Here is a 7,481-nt window from a genome sequence, read left to right as displayed (position 1 = left end):
TTAAAGACTCTGGTTCATATTAGCATATAAAAAGATCTGATGAAGCTGAGCTAGTCTGTCATCAGATGGAAGAGAGGCAGAAGGTAGCACAGATGGTGAAAACAGAGGAAATTATTCATGGTTCCTCATCACACCTTGAAAGAAGCTACTGAAAAGATGATCTTGAAAATTAAGACCAGAAGGCATCCTGGAACAACAAGACCTCTAAACCCTCCTTTATATTCCAAAGGTGTAAATATGTCCGGAGGTTAAATAGGCTTATGGTTTGAAGATTTGTCTTTTATAGAAAATGAAAAAAAAAATCAAGATTTCTTTTTATCTTTCAGAGTAAAAATATCTGAACACCGAAGGTTGACTCTTGAGTCTTTAAACAAACGTAGAACCTTTCAGATTCTTCAGATTACTTGAAAGCAAGTGTTAAAATGTCCTGCACACAACACTATTTGCAGTGCCACTCAGACCTGCATCATCAAGCATAACTTAGAGAACCAAGAGGAAAATTAACCTTTCCTGAGTGCAACTATAAAGTCCTTCTACAATCTTAACAGACTACTTAGAGTGTAGATGAGCTGACAACTGTCCTTGTGCTATGAGCAATCATTGCCTGATTATTTATCAGGAACAGATGCAAGGAAACAAAGAAGCAGATTTCCCCCCCACAAAATAAAGTTCGAAGTTTTTTTCCATTGGCAGATATAAATTAGTGCATTTTTTTTAGATGTGTCCACAATATCATCCACAATAAAGATATCAGATAAAATGTATTTTAAAACCAGCTTTGTGGACTGTGGATATATCCTGTGAATTTTCCAGGACTTGAGGAAGAGGATGGAGAGAAGTGAGAGAAAAATTGATTGTAGAACTTAAGAGCCTACCTAGACTGTAAAACCTTCCTGGGGTAAGAAACCCCACCAATTAAATATCCTCATCCAAGCAAAAACACCACCACCACTGTTATAAATAAAAAGTCTGCCAATTTTTTTGGAAAAAAAAAAAGCAAAACCAGTTATACTAGTTGCTGCTAAAGTAAAGTTCTACCTGTTTGTTTTTGTAATCACCAGCCATTCTCGTAAATGGCTCCTTTTGTATCGGTATAGCCCTGCCTGAGGCTAAGTTGTCCTTCTCCCCAGACTGTGGTGGAGGGGACATTGGTGGGGCATCAGAGAGGACGCAAAACAGCCCCTCGAGACCAGCATGCCATGGGAAGGAACTCCACCAAACTTACAGAAAAGACCCCCAAAACAACGAGCCAATACAGAATTAAGAAATTAGAGTGATGTCTAGACGTGAGCAAGAGGGTGCCGAGCCTGCAGAGATGCTGAGAACCTTTGTTGCCCCTCGCCCTGAGCTAAGACCCCATCTGGAATCAAGAGGGCGAGCTTGGAGCCACTGAGGAATTGCATCTCATGGAGTGTACCCCTCTAACTCTTATGAGGATGGCTCCCCTCGTTTTGTCCCCAGTGAACAAGGCTGCGGACCCGTCAAACTTACCAACCTTAAGCTGATCACGCAGTAACAGCAGATAAAAGCCTTCTGCTCTGTTTATTCCAACCACTACTGAACAACATTTTCTGCCATTGCTGAAGCGGAAAAAAAATGCAGAGTACTGCCATTATGAGGTTATCATGCAAAAGTTAGAGAAGGTAAGTCACGCTGTCAGCAAACAAAGCCCCAGCTCCCAGTCAGGTGTTGAGGCAGAACTGAAACAGTTCCAAGTACACGATGTGCTCGTGCACCCTACACAGGGTGTGGGGGCAAGACAGGACAGGAGCATGTCCAGCAATAAGGGAAAGCCAATACATACCCAGCCCCAAATGCCTGGATTGCCTGAAGCCAGAATCATTCAAAGACAGGATCTTAGGTTTTGCCAAAAGGAGAGGACCATAAAGAGGCTGTAAGGTTTAGTCAGGGAACATAAGGAGGATGGAAAAAAAAAAGCTGGGTAATGAGAAAAAGTCAACTTAATAGGAATCTTTAGTTTTGATTTCAGGACTTTCTACTGTTTCAATGAACGTAAAATAAAGGTGGTCTCTCAACAAAAGTCCATTTTGATTGGCAGATGAAAGCTCAGGACTCTCCTAAAAAATACATATCATTCTGTATTCTACCACTGCTGAGGTGGGAAAAGATTTCTGGTGTCCAAAATGAATCTAGGAAAGTTTTGCTGCTTCTCAAAAGTACTGTAACAAATGAGGAAGATTTGATGGTACTGCAATATGTAAACATATTCAAGAATATGTATTGCTTTTAGCCAAGCACAAACCATCACATTATTTCAGAAGTAATATTCAAAACCCAAAAGTTAAATCTCTGCTGATTGCTTCCCTGTGGTTTAATTAGTGAGGCAAGGCAGTAAGGCATCACAAAATTTCCATTTTAGTTTAACTGTTCCCCACAGTCAATATTTTATGCCTTTGTTTTTATTTCTAGGTTCCAGGGACATGTACAAACTATTCAAATTTTTCCTTTTCTTTTCTACCATTAGAAATCCTGGACACAAAGAAAAATCTTATAATGGACCACTAACATTCCTTTCCTCCCCTTCTCTTTCATAAACAATAAACTTACTGTACTCCAGTAATGATATACAGACACTCTGGATTACTCACCAAGATAATTCTGCAATCCAGGTTACTTCTGTAAGAAGGAACAAGGATATGCAATTTCAGTACTCAGACCTGAAACATGAAAGAACCCCGAACACTGTGCTGTGTAATGGCAGCTCTGAGAATTCACATAACAAGAAGTATGCTCCATTGCTGGAATCTCATCTTTAAAAGAAATATACACCAACTCTCTTTGAGAGAGTGAAATGGTTAATGGCTTAAACACTGTAAAAATCATCAGAGGACATCTGCCCACTCTAGCAAACTGCAAAGAAGCTGTTCATCTGAGACCAGGGCAGCTCACCCCACCCCACCCCACCCCGATTATGCCTACTGACTGGAGTGTGGAAAGTGACAGGCACTTGAGATAAGATAAAGGGGTGCTATTGTCCAATCATCCCAGGTCTGGGAGCAGAATGTATCCACAAGTGATGCTGACAGCTCAAACATTCAGGGGCAAGCGGCGATGGGCAAAATACCCGCCCAGGTGCAGAGGGTGAGCAGAGGGCGAGCACGCCTCTACAGGCTACAGCTGGTGTTGAACAAGATAAGGAAAGAGGCAAACCCTGAGGCTCGGGAATGTCTTCGTGTCCTTACTAAAGTGAATTCAGCTGTGGTGGCTCCCTTGCCGGGGAAGTACTGGGACATTCGCACTCCGCCTGAAGATTTCATCTCTGCTGATGGGCCATAATGGACTCTGCTGGGCTCACATAGGGTATCAAAGGCTTCCGAAGTGTCCCGTGAACCACAACCTTCACCCACAATCATCATCCATCCTGGAACTCCCCACCCCGGGAGAGGTACCTGGGCGTTCCCATTCTCACCTGAACACGAGCAGACGAAAACTCAATAGATGTAGTGTTTTAGAGGGTGCTGTGTGACTTCTCCCACCACCTGATGTCTGCCACCACCACTTTGACTAACAGACATTAAAATTACAACTACCAACTGGTGTAAGGATGCCTTTTGATGTGAGAATTTTCTATCCTTGTCCCTTCCTTATATATTTTTAAAGCGTATATTGTCATATTAATATAGTTAATAATAACCAAAATGGCTACATACCTGCTTTCCATTGCAACCAAACTGTTCTGCAATAAACCCTACATATATTTAGAAACACCAGCCATTCAGTGTCTTTTACTCTAGGTTGCCCCAAGGCATCCATTAACAAGAATCTGCCGTTACCCTTGACTTTCTGGGGGTGGGTTGTAGCACTCTCAATTGTAACCTTGTGCTACATAAAATGTTACACAATCTCTCATCCGTCTTTTCTTTCCTCCAAAAAGACTTTTTTCTTCTAAAGTATCCCAGGGATTTTTTTTTCCTTCCCCTTAGGTGACCCAAAGATAACCATACAGTAAGAGAGGAAAATTGGCCAACAGAATTTCCTTTAGAAGTTTATCCACTGTCACCATCACAACAATTTGGGGGCAAGAACACCACCTGTTAATGTTTTTAAAGGCCCTAACATTTGGTGTTGTCAGTATCAGTCTTCTTTTAGAACTACACCACTTGTGAGTGCAAAAAACCATTCCTAAGAACCCTGTAGCTCTGAGTCTTACTTCATGGAAGACAGGGCATAAACTTCTAAAACAAAACTTAACCAAAATATTAAGCATATCACAGGAGTCAGACCCACACATGAAGACATAAATGTTAGACTTAAAGCTTGGAAACATGGTGTGCAATTATTAATACTATGAATTTTTTCGAGCACCCATTTTCCCTTTTGTTTTCTTCTGTTTCTTCCAATTCAGAAACTTTTGAGAATATGTCAAACTTATGAAACTGTTCTGTATTCCCAAGGAGAAAGATTCTAAGTAAAATCTTTGCCCGCCCTGCCCTTAATCTAATAAAACGGGCCTTAAGAAATCTAACTGAAATCTAGAAAACATGATGCACAAAGGCTGCCAGAAAACAGCATGTAAGTTTAGCAGTCTTTCCAGCCTCTGCTTAATTGGAATTGGGCTTTTGCTCTAAGTCCTCCTCACTACAAGTCCTATACAGCACAGAAAAGACCAAAATCCCAAAATCAGTCTTTATCTCACCAATTACTACAATGTTTTTTCCCTTGTGTCTGAAAATTCACTAACTGGTATGAACACTTCTATTTCACCACTATTGTAGTTTTCATTTACAAGACCTCAAATATTCAGCTATTATTTTTCTTTGGCAATTTCTTAGTAATGTGTTTAGAAACTTAAACCTGTAACAGATGATAAAGCTGATCAAAATGATCAAGGCCACAGGCCACAAGGCTGAACTGTGGCTCCTCTGCATGTGTTATGCTGTAGCTGTACAGAGAACTTCCCATATTCTTACAGCAAGGTCCAGAAAGCTTCCCATGAGAGCTGCACATGTGAAAAAGACACTTTGTGGATTCTGTTGACAGAAGTGAACAGTTGAGCCCCAGACCACAAGAGAAACTACCTACTTTCAGCATTTTGTATAAACTCATGCTAAGCGTGTCTCAGGAAAACTTCCCAAAGATTACATAAAAAAAAAAAAGGGCAAGAAACCAAAAAATGTTAACAGTATTTGAAAAGAAAAGTTAAGAAAGCTAGGGTCTGAAAACTTACCAACATCCCATACCCATTCTGCTCTGTGGGCAAAGTCACACAGGGTGATCAGATATCCCAGAATGACCAGGACAGGCACAAACTGCAAACTTCTTTTCCAGATCTCCAAGAATTTTACCAGACCATCATTTTGTCACAAGTTTTACAAGTGAAATGTAAGAACTTCCCTCTCTCACTTCCTCAGAAACTGAAATCCTGGAAAAGGCTGGCAAATAGCCACAAGAGTCTCATATAAAACCTGGAATGTTACTTGCAACCAATTTTTCCTTCCAAAAGTGGTTTATTTTCACCCTACCATGCAATCCTATCCAGGCATCATGAGGACAAGCCAAACTGTGCTCTTAAGATTCAGTTAGACAAAGTAGTCATGGTTTCAAGTTCCTGTACATTCAGCCATCCAAAATTAGAGTGGATACATAAACTATCATTACAAGAGTTCTGGAAAGCAGGCACTACCAGAAATAAGTTTGCAGTTGTCTTAATTATTTTATACTTTTCATTCATTTCCATTTTCCATGGAACTCTTGGGTTCTATGATTCCCACAAGTCACAGAGCTACCATTAAATATTTCAACACTGGAAATTGTTTATGGTTTCTTAACTCGAAAAATTGTGCAACTATGCAAGTAAGTAGCCATAGAAACTGCAGTAGAGGAAAAAAAACAAGTTTCAGCTGGGAAACGGCAGTGTATTTTTAATTCTTGCAAATGTTACTCCATTATATTCTACATGTGAAAAAACATTAAACAGTAACTAACATATATTTCTGTTATGTACTAAAGGACACTTACTACTCTGCTGTATTAAGTATTCCACTTCCTTCTTTGTTTTCTCTTCTCTCCCTTCATCATACTACCAGTTTCTTCTGTTAGCTTATGAACACCTGTACAAAAAAAAAACTTAGAAATTCACTCTGTCTAGTTATTTTTATGCAAGAAGATTCTGAGAGTCAGTTATATTTATTGTCCTGTTAAAAGCCAGCTTTTATGGCATGCTGTTCTTAAACTGGCCATAAAGTATTCAATTTCCCAATTCTAGGAACTTTGCTAGGAAGGCATTAAATAAAAAGTCCATGAACACATTTGATGATATAAACTACAGCCTGCATTACTACATAACACAGCTAAAGCAGTCCACGAAACTGGATGGAACCACAGTTTGGAACTGAAATGACTGTAGGTACCCACATCCCATGTGCAGCTTCAATTGTTTTCTCTTACAAAACAATGATTATATCTTTCTGTCAAAAGCTTTCACATCCCAAAAATGCCTGAGAGCAGAGTTATGTACTCTTATTTTTAAGACAAAGAACCCAGCCCAAAAAAACTGTTCCCAAAGATTTGGCAAAGTGTTACGAAGCTACACAGGCTTTGGGGGCTGCATATTTTGTTTTGGGAGGCTTTTTGGCTGAACTGTTACTCTAATAGTGCACACAAGTCTCCAGTACTTCTGTAACACTGAGTAAATTTTAATTCAACCAAATAACATGCCAACCAAATCCAGAAATGTACAGATCACATCTCCAGTCCTATAAGTATAAGACATCCATGGACTGAAAAAATAGAGAGCCTAGATAAAGGCAGAAACACTTCTGTTGACTCTGGCATAGAAATGCATCCTCTTGATTTGGAAAACAAAGGCCAAGACCACAAGGTCCCTTTGGAAGCCTCTGGTTGGAGATGCACTGGGATACAAGCAAAGCTGTGCAGTTACACATACGACTGCCTATTGAGATAAGATCCAAATATTACCGGGTGGAACACGCCTGGGCTCGTCTGGCCCTTGCTGCTTGACCAGAGGCACAGCTGAGGTGGTTTTACCTCAGAGACACCTTTGGCTGGCTGGATGTGGCAGCTGGCACTTGGAACAGGCCCAGGCATGCAGGAACTCAAGTTTACCTCTGGTGGAAAGGCCTTAGGCAATGGTGAAGGAAAAAGGAGACGGGTCCTGCTAGAGGGCTTTCATCCAGAGCTTTATTCCTAGGTCACAGACATCTGAATGTTGCAACAACTCCATCAGAACGAAGAACCACGTGGTTTCTGTGTCTTTTAAGCCCGGGGAGAGGGGGAGGGAAGGGGTAGGTGTGCCACCAACCAGGTAGGAGGGGGGAAGTCTCAGGAGACAAGTGGCACCTGGATAGCCCAATGTCACCAGGGCTGAGGGGCATCTTTTGAACTTCACCAATACAATGTCCTTGCTGGCCTACCGAGATTGACGGACAGCTCTCAGCAGGAGGCAAGGGGAGGGGAAGGGAGAAAGTACTGGCACACCTGGGAAAGGAACTGGGATGGCT

The sequence above is a fragment of the Molothrus aeneus genome, chromosome 3, assembly GCF_037042795.1.
Source record: "Molothrus aeneus isolate 106 chromosome 3, BPBGC_Maene_1.0, whole genome shotgun sequence".
NCBI lineage: Eukaryota > Metazoa > Chordata > Aves > Passeriformes > Icteridae > Molothrus > Molothrus aeneus.
This window is presented reverse-complemented; position numbering follows the sequence as displayed.